At 38.4% G+C, this 12,468-nt stretch overlaps 1 protein-coding gene across 2 annotated transcripts in view; it reads right to left on the minus strand.

Annotated features, from left to right (window-relative positions):
- RASGRP3 (RAS guanyl releasing protein 3) overlaps positions 1–12,468 on the minus strand; it is a 104,003-nt gene that overhangs the window by 41,332 nt on the left and 50,203 nt on the right. The window contains exon 2 of one of the 2 annotated variants that reach the window (XM_027113411.1): positions 2,566–2,694. The gene's annotated coding sequence lies outside the window, so the exon portion shown is untranslated. Of the gene's footprint in view, positions 1–2,561; positions 2,695–12,468 lie in introns of both variants that reach the window. The other variant, XM_027113412.1, reaches the window with a different exon arrangement.

Consider the following 12,468-nt stretch of genomic DNA (forward strand, 5'->3'; position numbering starts at 1 on the left):
GCTGAAAAATTTTTTTGATACAACATGTTACACTTCATATTCTTAAGTGATAAAGACGTTCAAGAGTACATTGTTATAAGCGTTACTTGGTTTAATATTATTACAAGTATATAGAGGGAGATAACTTTAAAGAGCAAATATATTGATGAGCGTTATCCTCAGGGATCATGTAAACGTTCAACAACTGGTAAAAAAAAATCTTATTTGCATAACTTCTCTAACAGTAACAGTATTATTAATAGTAGTAAAATATTAACAATAATCTATTGAACATCCACATTATGTACCAGGCACTACACCAAATGCTTTGCATATATTATACAACTTGATCTTCATAACAATATTGTAAGGTAGATTATTATTTCCAGTTTACAGACAAGGTCATGAGATTCACACAGATTTAGCAACTGGTCCAAAACCATACAATTATTATGGCCTTGAATCAGGACTCCATTATAAAATAAAGTTTTTGGTTTCCCTTTTTCCCTTTTATTGCTCTCCCAAGTGGGGATATCATAAGGCTGTCATAATTTTGCCCCCTAATCTTGTGTGAAAAATGGCACTCCACACCACCTCAGAAAAAGGATATAAACCAGATTATCTGTTACAGAGGTAGTAGAAAAATGTTGGCATGACAGCTGTCCCATTTTATAGCACTGTCATGGGGAAAGTGGGATTAGAAACAACCTCTAAGAGATGCTTATACCGAAAGTATCCCTGTTGGGAACATACCATCATTTTATTTTACAGAGCAAGTCCTTGATGCCAGCTCCATATAAGGCTTAGAGAAATTGAGAGGTCATCATGATGTAAGACAGTTACCCACTGTGGATAGTTTAGGAGGTAAACGTGGCCATTGGGAATTCACTCATGAACTGTTTAAAGTCGATTTTACTCTCAAAGTTTATTTGTTCAACTGGTAGTCATGGAGCACCTGACAATTGCTAGGCACTAGGCAAGGCATTGAGGCTGCCAAGATGAACATATCATTGTCTTATCCCTGCCTTCAATGGGCTCATAGTCAACTTCAGAAGGCAAACACGTGAATGAATCGGAAAAAAAAACTAAGGTCCATATGTGTGGCTGTATTAGTTTAGTGGTACCACTGAAGAGTGACATCTGAATGAGTCTGTTCACCAGCTGTATAAATCAGGTGGAAACATACTCTTGTGCAAAAGGTACTACTCTTAGAGCATCAAAAGAAGGATTATTTCATGTGTCATAAAAATAACGGAAACACTGGGTCAATGCTGTCCCACTTCTGGAATGGGAATATTAAAGCTGTCTAGAACCAACTCTTACATCTCTTAACCAAGTCACCTTATTGGTAAGGCCTTTCCCGACCACCATAATTTAAAACAACACTCTCCCTCCAAGCCCACCTCCCAATTGGCATGCCCTACCTCTCTTACTGGATTTATTTTTCCTCATAACACGTATCCCCATTTGACATACTCCATATTTTACTTGTTTATTTACTTTTTAATCTTTCTAGCACTATGAACGTAAGCTCCATGAATGCAGGAATTTTTGTGTTAGTTCTCTGGTGTACTGCCCAGCTGCTAAGATTTTTGCCTCTCATATAGAAGACACCCAAAAAAGAATTTGCTAAACTCATGAATGAGTGGATGGATGGATAAAGAAAGAATAAAATAAAAATGGTAAAAAGTTTGTCTTTGAATATGTATATATTTGTACGAGTGGATACTATAAAATTTTAAGGGATTGTTTTTTAGTTTGTTTTACTTATTTAAACTAGCTTTTAGTAAACATCACTGGGACAGAAGTTTTCTAGACTTTCTGCTAGCCTTCTAGATGTGATAGGATCTGCCTATACTCTATTCATAATAAGAACTTGGTACCTCTTCCAGGACATTTTGGGGCAGCATTTCTCTGATTTCCTTAACGTAAATTCTGTCAATCCCAAGAAAAGTCAACAATGGACAATTGACAGGTTTGATTACCTTCCTGTATAAACAGGAAGGTTTTTTATCTTGTTAATTCTTGTTACTGAATAGTAAATGTATTACTTAGAACCAAACAACCTAGATTAACTAAACTAATTCTTAGGTCAAACCCAAAATTATTCAGCTAATTTGTTTGGGGAAGATATTGACTTTCCACAAGAGGTTAGAAATAACCTCGCACCAAACACCTGTCACCATGTTTGGAGTTATATTTGTGATCTGTAAAGAAGCCAGTACCTGAGAGCCAAGTGGGCCTCTCCAGTTGCAATCTGTTTCTTCAATCAGTAGATGTGTCTGTGTCTCTGCTTAGCATTCTGTCATCTGCATATGTACCTGAGATCTCATTTCATATGTGTGGATATTATTGTATCTACAACTGCTTTTTCAAAAGTAAAGCTTCTTTATTGCAAAGGCAATATACATTCATCATTTAAAATACGACAGTAATGAAAAAGGAAAGAAAAAGAGTTTACCCATAATCTCATCATCCAAAGGACTCTTGTTAATACTACGATATGTTTCTCTTAGTTTTTCTGGCATAATTATTTTGGTGAGTTTCTTACATAATCTAAAATGGTTTAAAGAAACACTTACTTACTGGTCTCACACAGGTAGATATACAGGTCTGAAAGAATTTTAAGGGCAGTTATCATCACTGGAAAATGCATTGGGGACTCAGTCTGCTGAACTGGTTTACCCAATTCGAATAATAAGTACTTTGGAGAACCTGATAAAAGAACAGAAAGAAATCCCCAGAGTTAAATAATAGAAACACTGAATAATCCACATTGTTTTAAAGCATTTCCAAAACCCTTCAATTATAAGTGGTTTTTGTCTAAATGTCACCCACAACATTAGTTAAAAAGAGAATACATTTGAAGTAGTTATTTGGTGCCATGATACTTTTAAGATCAAATTGTTTTTAAAACATTCAGCCTATTAAAAATGATGTGTGACCAAACCAAAATTTATACACATAGTGTAAAATACTATTTTAGTCCAAATATACTTCTATGGGTGGATTTCCAAACACTGACTTTGGAATGTTAATAAATCTCTAAAACAATTTGTTGTGGTGATCACCAAGCTCTGACTATAAATCACTCCTGACTGTCTCAACAAGAATGTCAATGTTATTTTAGTCCAGGTTGTTTAGTCTCTTGATGGCTTAGGAGTTGCTTTTGTGTTGATAGGTATGCTCTGGCTGCACTGAAAATTATTGCTCCTCAGCATAAACATTTTCTCACAAATCTGAAAAGGACGCAATAAGCCAAAATTTCCCCAGGGCTTGAATTATTTCTAAGAGAGAAGGTCTCACTTCAGAAGGGCAATAGAGTTCTGTTTGGTGTGATTTCCAAAGGCCATGATGTCTTCATGCAGCAAAAAAGACCATTAACGTGACTGGTGAAGACTCAAAAACATTGTGAGGTTGCCTAGGACAATAAGAACTATGCTTTCAATGTTAGAAATAGTGAAAAGGAGCCAATTCCATGCAACTATACACGGACAGATCTTAATTAGCATCCCAGGCTCTTGACTCAGAACATTTAGAAGTTTTTAAAAATTGGATTTCAACATTAGATAGACAAATGGGGAGAATTTTACTACTTTGAGTAAAACGCCATTAACGCTACTTACTTTACTAGATTGTTTAAGAAGTTAGTGAGGTAACATAAATGTACCCACTGTCAATCCTGCAAAACACTGGGTGCTCAGGAAGGTGTCTCCCTTTGTCCACACTTCCTCTTCTCTTCCAGTATTTAAAGGCTTTTAAGTTGAGGACTTAAGGTGAAGTAGAAGATCAACATTTAGAAGTGACAGAAAGAGAGATGTTAGTTTAGAGAAGGGAGAAGGAAATAGGAGAAAAAATACTGTGACACTAGGGCATCTAGTAGTGGGGCAGGTGGCCTCATCAGCAATGGAATCCCATTCCCGAAAGTGCTCAAGCCAAAGTAAGGTAATGACTGTCAGAGATGTTGTAGACTAAATTCCCAGACAGTGTCTAGGAAACACACCAAAATAACAGCAAAGTTTGCTCCTGGCTCTAGGATTGCAAAATGTATAAGGTGAAATATTATATCTATTCAAGAAATAGTTTTGAAATTTTATTGGCCATATTAGAACTTCCAAAGATAGTCTTGTCTATAGCACTATCTCTGTTGTAAGAAAAAACAAACAAAAACTCTTGAATACTTTTCCCTCCTAATGGCAGATATTGTCTTTAGAGATAAATAACCATGTGTATGTTCTTACACTCATATGACCTTCATATGGAGACATGGGGTTTCTCCAAATGCCTAAATCCTTTGATAAAATGAGTGGTAATTATTACAAATCTTTACACTTTAAGGATTAACAACAAGGGTGTCATAGCATTTGTTATTCTGGCAACACTCAAGCTTAATCTTCCTTTCTTACCACAGACATGAGATTTTAAAAGTGCTGTCGTTATATTCTCTGAGACTCCACAGGAGAATCAAGATTATTGAGTTCAGTAAGAGAAATGACAAAACTATGAAAGACAGAATTTATTTGACAAATACTTACTGAGGATCTATTAGACACCAGATACCAAGCAAGCTACTAGAGTGACTGGTAGAGGAAGTTGCAGATAAGCAAAGAGAAGGATAAATTGGTGAGCAGGACAAACACGATTCTTGCTCTTACACTCCAGCAAAGAATAAAACAAGTAATTACCATAAAGTATCCTATGAAGTTGCAGGGCACTAATACAGTCTAGGAGCCAGAGGAGTTTTAGCTAGGCCAAGTGTGGGTGGGAAAATGGTAATCAAGAAAAGTTAAAAGACATTTAGAATGACTGAAGTATTGAATGAGACAAGAGATGAGACCAAAAGGTCGGTAGGAATAGCTCATAAATAGTATTGTAAGCTATATTAAGGAGTATGGACTTTATCTGAAGGGCAATGAGAAACCATTGTTTTAAAGGTGAGTAGGAGAATGGCATGATCATATCTGGATTTTTTAAAGATCCTTCCATCTGCAGTATGGAGGAGAGATTAGTTAAGACCTACACTGATGATGGGGAAATCAGCTGGTGGTCAATTATAACCATCCATGAAAGAGAAACCAATGTGTGGAAATGGAGATGGAGAGAAGTGGTTGGTCACAGAATATATTTTGAAGATAGGTCCAATGAGATTTGTTGATCTATTGGCTATGGGGAAATCAGCAGAAAGGAGGAATCAGGGATAATTTGCAGATTTCCAGCTAGACATTTGGTTGGGTTATGGAGCCATTTCCCTGAGATTGAGAAATTGAGGGATGGGGGTAGGGGTAGTTAAGTTCATGGAGGGGGCAGCAAAGGATGAATTCACTTTTGGATGTGTTTAGTTAGAGATGTCTGAGACCTCTTAAGGGGAATGTTGAGTTAGCTTCTGGATATCTGTTACATGATCATGTTTAAGTGCTAAGCATCAGTGGAAAGGGAAATTTAAGGGGCAGGAGAAAGAGAATTTATATAACAAGGTCTCTGGGAGGACAGGAGTGATAGACCATGCACAGGTGGAGGGATTTACCTTGGATAAAGCTGAGGGTCACCTCTTTCAATGTGACAGCACGAAAGAGGAAAAAAATGGGTATAGATACAGGTATATTCATCCTTTTGATAGCAGGAAGTCAAGGAGGTTCCTGTCTGGTGACTTCTATTTACTCTAAAAAGGAGGAGATAAGGTCATCCACTGGAAGGTCTGATGGAAACAGATCTGAGATTTATCCAGAGGAGAAAATAAACAAAAGATGCTGTGAAGAGCAGAAGAAAGAAACCAGAAGTATTGGGGTTATTTCCATCCAGAGTAGAAGGCTGATGTTTCTCTTCTTCTGGAGTTTGTTTTGAGAGGAAGTTTAGTGTTCCTTGTTCCTAGGGTGACATCACTCACTTGTGTCATGTTTCTGAAATTATTTAAGGTAAATTTTCTGGAACAAGTCACATGGCAAGTTTCTCCTGTATGGACCAGGCAGTTCTGAGTTTCTGTTGTTAGAGTCTAGTCGTATAAGTTTCTGTAAGTATGAACCTCAGAGCTGAAGCATGGTTGGCATTTTCTAGGTGACTTCCAAATGAGGGCATGAGTCCCTGCTCCAGTCTCACTTAGCTTTGCTTGAAACGTGGAAGAAGATACTATTGGAACGGAAATTATAATAAAGAAATAATTTACCTCCCATCCTTTGACTTGCTCCAGAATATTTCATTCTGGCAACTTCAACCTCAGCCACTATTCCCATGTTCTCTACCCTCCCAGCCAATATTTCTGTATCTCTGTCTCACCATGCACAGTCTCCAATGCCCTCGTTATCTGTTACTTTTCAAATGTCATAAATCACAAGATACATTACTGTTGTTCACTCTTCATGCATTCTTTGGGTACTTCTACACTGGTCTTGTTTTAATCTTCTTTCTCATTTCTTTCAACTTCACCTCTCAGTTCTTTGAATTTATCTTCCTACTTTATTTCCTTCAATCAGTTACTTTTCCTAGAGTGCTCTGTCATAGTCTCATTGCCAGCACTATCAAGGTTGATTCCATCACAAAGCAACTGGGATAGTATGAACTTAAAAAATGAGCCCAGTGCTTACAGCAAAGTTAAAACATTCTAAATGGGCCATAATGGTGACCCATAGAGGAAAGTATCCCACATTTATGGATAGTGGAGCAATATCCCTGAAGTTTATTTAAGGCTGACAGGAGGGAATAGCCATGCATAATACTGAATTTCTCAAATCTAAAAGTAATTTTTTCATTCTTGCCTTAGACGGGTGTAATTAATGTAACCATGAGGTTTTTCTGGGTTTTAAATTGTTAGCTCTTGTTGTTTATTAATTTTTCCCTACGAAAAGCTTTTACTAAATTAATGGAGCATTAATAATCAACATTGTCCTGGATTTTAGAAAACAATAATTTCTACAAATATTACTTGTTGGTGGCATATAATGTGATACACATGATGTTGGGAAAATTACCTATATTATGTTTAAATCTTATAACACCCTGAAAGCTAAGTGCTAGTCTCACCATTTCATACAGGAGGAAATTGAGGCCTAGAGAGGTTAAATTATTTGTCCATATCATATTACCATGTAAGTTGCAAAGCTAGGCCCATCTGACTCCAAAAATTTATATTTTTTTCCACTACCCAGACAAATGTTAGCTGTTGTTAAGGCTGCCTATTAGATCAATTTCTAGGCATTGTCTAGAACAAATGTTTACTATTCCCTTTGCTTAGCTTCTAGGCATTCTATCACTGGCCCTATTGTCTGCAAATGAATAACCGTCATTAGTACAGCAAGCCTGACAATTCAGGGACTAACTGGTACCAGACACTGAACAGAAGTCAATAACCAGCTCAGAGCGCATCTCATAAGGCCTCATTGCATTTTTTGGTAACAAGTAACAAGGTTAAACTGCATTTTATTTATTTTTTTCTTGGTTAACAGTATCTAGTATTGGAAACCAAACTAACACATTTACAGCCACCTGACATGAGTTGAATGAGAAATTAAAGTCTTGAAGAAGCTCTAGTAATAAATACAATGGAATTCTAAAGTCCAGCCAAGGAGGTGTTTTCCTGGCATTTGGCTGTAGCCGAACATGGAAGAGAACTGACATATACACATATGAGGCATTTGCAATCAGATGGTTTCCAGATGGACACGTTCAACCACACGGAAGGGTTATGGCTACTACGGCAACTCCAGCGTTCAAGTTGTAAATAATATCCCCCAAATAAGGCCCATAACTAGGAAAGGCTTAGCTCAGAAGTTAACATTTTAAACTTTGGGAAAATAGATTTGTTTGTTTTTTTTAAGATCAATATTTTCTTCTCCTGAAGATGCCAATATTATATTCATAACAATCCTGTTTGTGGCACTAATACTTTGGAGGACCTGGTTCCAAACGCCTTGAAATAAAGTCATGTTCCCTTAACATTTGATTATTCATTTACTTCCGAGTGAGTTTGATGATGATGATGATGATGATGGTGATGATGAGGAAGGAGAAGGAGAAGGAGGAAGTCATCTTACTCAGTGCTCCTATCTAGTCACTGTGCTGAGCACTGTACCCAATGAACTTTGGAAGGCTAGGCCCCACCCCAGAAATTCAGCGATAAATAAAATGCAGCTAAACTTTGCTATTTAATTGTTACCAAAAAAAAAAAAAATGCAAGGAGGCTTTGTGAGATGAGCTCTGAGCTAGTTATTGACTTCCATTTAGTACTTAGTATCAGCACTAGCACCCTCATGCCTATGTGCCCACCATGAGCAGGAGGGCATTCTCAGTACTTGGCATGGGTTAAGTAAAACTTGGGATCCTCCCACTGGGACCAGATGACAATCTCAGGGGACAGAATCTACACAAAGGAGGCTCCAAGAGAATGAAGACACTACACAGAAAACCTCTAAGAAGCAAGAGAATGTGAACAGAAGACACAGCCTGGAGGACAAAATCTCTCGCTCACATATCACCACTTGGAGCTGGGAGTGGAAGCTGCCTGTCTCTGAAGATACCAAGAAAGGTTTTTTTTTTTTTTTTTGCGGTACGCGGGCCTCTCACTGTTGGGGCCCCTCCCGTTGCGGAGCACAGGCTCCGGACACGCAGGCTCAGCGGCCATGGCTCACGGGCCCAGCCGCTCCGCGGCATGTGGGATCTTCCCGGACCGGGGCACGAACCCGCGTCCCCTGCATCGGCAGGCGGACTCTCAACCACTGCGCCACCAGGGAAACCCCCAATAAAGGATTTTAAAACCTGAGTTCTAAGTTGCTACACAGGAATGCAGCAAGAAGCACTAATATAATGAAAGATTGTTTTCAAAAGTATCTCCAAGCTCTGAGAGAAAGGCGTTTGTTTGATTGAGCTAAAAGGCCGATGATTATTGAATACCTATTAAATGTTCAGCACTGTGTTATGAGCTGAAGACGTAAAGAGCTATTCACAAGGACCCAAATCCCTGTGTGGGAGACACATTATAAACTGGTTATTATAAAACAATAAGCCTGTTAAATCCAGTGTCAGAGACACATGCCCAAGATGTTGTAGGAGCATAGGAATTGGACCAAATTCAACCAAACAGATCTAGGAAGATGTCCTCAAAGAGGAGACACCTGAGAGTGTTAAGTTTTATGGATCACAGAACTAAAACAAAAAATACAAGCTAAATTCACTTGTGTCAGACAGCAAAGTGGCTAGAAATATCTGAGTATGATTTTAGAATTGGGCATAGGATAGATATTACCAACCTGCTATCAAAACTTTTCATCACATAAAAAAAGAATAAGAATACACATAAGACAATATTAGAATAAGAGCTGGTGAGAGTAAAATGATTGGGATTGGGTAGGTATGCGTTGAGTTCTGAACTGTTTTTGGCTTAAAAAAAAAAGCATAAGTAAATGAATGCAGCACAAAAAGGGACTGTACAATGCTTTATTATCACCATCATTATTATTTATTTTATCTAATTTTACTACTGACACTGATAGGCTTTAAAAACTAGATTTCTTATGTCATTTTGATGCCAATTTCTATATACATAGATACAGACCTACTTGAAGTTGTAATAGTAATTTCTCCTTATCCAGTGAAACCGTACAGTGTTATCATCTAAGTGAAAACATTTGGCTCTTGTTCAGAAACTAGTATGTTTATAGCATTCTTTTATGGTATAGTAAATTCTTAGTTTGAAATTACTTCTGAATCAAGGATTTGGAGCTACACTTTTTATTGGAACCAATTAAAAGTAAAATATAGTAACCCCCCCAAAATGCTTTTTAAATTATTTCTGTATTCTCAATTAAATTTACACAGCTTGAAGCCCATAATTAGAAGGTGCCACTTAATGACTCTGTCATTCTCTTTTATTTCAGATTTTTCTCCTACAGAAAACATTTCTTCCTTTCTCTAAAAGAAAAACAAATCTCAAGAGATGGTGATATCTCTCTTCCTCCCATCTAGGACATTAACTATTTTCACCTTCCTTTCTCTAAGGTTCACTCTCATCATCCCTAACACGAGAGAAATAACATTACTCTGCCTTCCACATCAGAACAACAACAAAAAAACTTCACTTGAAAAGGTTTTAAAGGCATTTAACACAACAAAAAAAAGGAAGCCCTAGGGCTTCCCTGGTGGCGCAGTGGTTGACAGTCCGCCCCCCTATGCAGGGGACACGGGTTCGTGCCCCGGTCCGGGAAGATCCCACATGCCGCGGAGCGGCTGGGCCCGTGAGCCATGGCCGCTGAGCTTGCGCGTCCGGAGCCTGTGCTCTGCAGCGGGAGAGGCCACAACAGTGAGAGGCCCGCGTACCGCAAAAAAAAAAAAAAAAAAAAAAAGGAAGCCCTAAAATTACGAAATGTCCCAAACTATATTTGAAAAGTCATTATTCAAAATTTAGAATATATTTCCCCATTAGGACAATATTATAAATGGATTACTAGTAGGTTTACACACGGAGGACAAGGAGGTCGGTGGAGACTTGTCAAAAATACTGAAAAGAACTTTTGGAATTCCCAAGAAGTTCAGAGGTTGACAGCACTGGTTCCCTATATGCCAAATTACCCTTTAGAAATTGTGTAACTCCTAGAAGCATGAAACTAATGGGTATTTTTAGATCTAGAGAGGCAAAGGAGGAGAAAGAAAGATAGAGGGAGAGGAAAATAGCTTTTCACAAAGTCACTGTTAAAGAGTTAGAGGGGGCAAAGAAATGGGAACAAGGATTTTGTTGGCACAGTTGTAAAACAAGGGAGGAACTGATGAACTGGCACTAAATTGTTAGCAGTTTAAGTAAACAGGAGGTGTCTTTCCTGGCCTCAGGCAAAAACAAAGAATGCAAGCTCTCCACTGGCCATCTCTCCTGTCTTCCCATCCTTCACAGCCAAGTAGAATTGGCTTATTTCATCCCCTCTTCGGACCACCAAAATCAATTCTCCCTCCACTCCGCACCCGCACACCTCTCCAAAAAGACTCTGGTAGAGGTCACTGCATTTTGTCAGAAGTTAGATTAAGCCTCAGCAGCCATGTGTTACCTCTTGACCACACTCTGCCTAAAATTCTCCCCTTGGATGGTTTTCCTGGCATCTTCTCTTCCCTCATTTTCCTCCTGTGCCTCAGGTCACACGTTTCCAGTCTGATATGCAGATCTTTCTCCTACTGCTGAGGGCTCGCAGGTCTCTACGCCTTTTCCTTTTGCCTCAGACCCTCCATGTAAACTCATCCACAACCACAGATTCAACCACCACCTCTGTGTTGGACTCCAGCTGTGTGGTGTGCTGTAGAGGACAGAGTGGGCTCTGGAGAGAGGCATGTTTGAGCTCTGCTCTTTACTAATGAGTGACTTTGGATGAGTTTTACTTAACTTTTGGGTAAGTTTTCATATCTTACCATCATGCATTGCTAGTGGAAACGTAAAATGAGACGGCCACTTTGGGAAACAGTTTGGCTGTTCCTCAAATCTTAAACATAGAGTTACCATATGGTCAAGAAAATTCACTCCTAGGTATATACCCAAGAGAATTGAAAACTTATGTCCACAAAAAACTTGTATGTGAATATTCATAGCATTGATATTCATAATAGCCCAAAAGTAGAAACAACCCAAATGTCCATGAACTGATCAATGGAAAAACAAAATGAGGTATATCTATACAATGGAATATTATTTAGCCATAGAAAGAAATGAAGTACTGACACATGTTTTAATAAGGATAAACCTTCTAAAAGTTATGCTAAGAAAGTCAGACACAAAAGGCCATACACTGTAAATTCCATTTATATGAAATGTCCAGAATAGGTAAATCCAATAGGTAGAGACAGAAAGTAAACTAGCAGTTGCCAGGGGCTGAGGGAAAGGAGGAATAGGGAGTGACTGCAAAGAGTTCAGGGTTTCTTTTTGGGGGTGACGAAAATGTTCTGGAATTGGGTTGTGATAGTTGTACAACCTTGTTAATATACTCAAAATCACTGAACTATACACTTTAAAAATGTAGATTCTAATGGTATGTGAGTTATACCAATTAATTTTTAATTAATTAAAAAATATGCCCTCTTCATTTTCCTAAACTACTACATCTCCTATATTTCCTTCCTTGGTTTATGGCTCAACCTTTCTCCCAATATTCCATGCCAGAAACTTGGGACTCACCCTAGATTTTCTGATGCCTTCTTTCATCATCCCTCCATGTCCAAGTCTGATTATCTGTCCGTGGAGAGTTTCTCATATACCTCCACTTCTTTTCCTCTCCACTGCCACTCCTGGGTTTAAGCTGTCCTTACCTTTCCCCTGGCCCACTGCAATGCTTAGTTGTCAGGCTTCCAGATTGACTCTTACCTCCTGTTTATCTCTCCTCTCTATTGGTGCCAAATCAGTCTTTCCAAATTATCAGATTGATCACATAACTTCCCTATCCAAAATTCTTCACCATCCCCTATCGACTCAATCTAAAGTCTTTGCTTGGCATACAAAGCCTTTCATGAATGACCCTCACTCTGTCCACC

Source organism: Aethalodelphis obliquidens, unplaced genomic scaffold (genome assembly GCF_003676395.1).
Source record: "Aethalodelphis obliquidens isolate GAN/ISIS:26980383/991018 unplaced genomic scaffold, ASM367639v1 scaffold12, whole genome shotgun sequence".
In the NCBI taxonomy this organism is placed as follows: domain Eukaryota; kingdom Metazoa; phylum Chordata; class Mammalia; order Artiodactyla; family Delphinidae; genus Aethalodelphis; species Aethalodelphis obliquidens.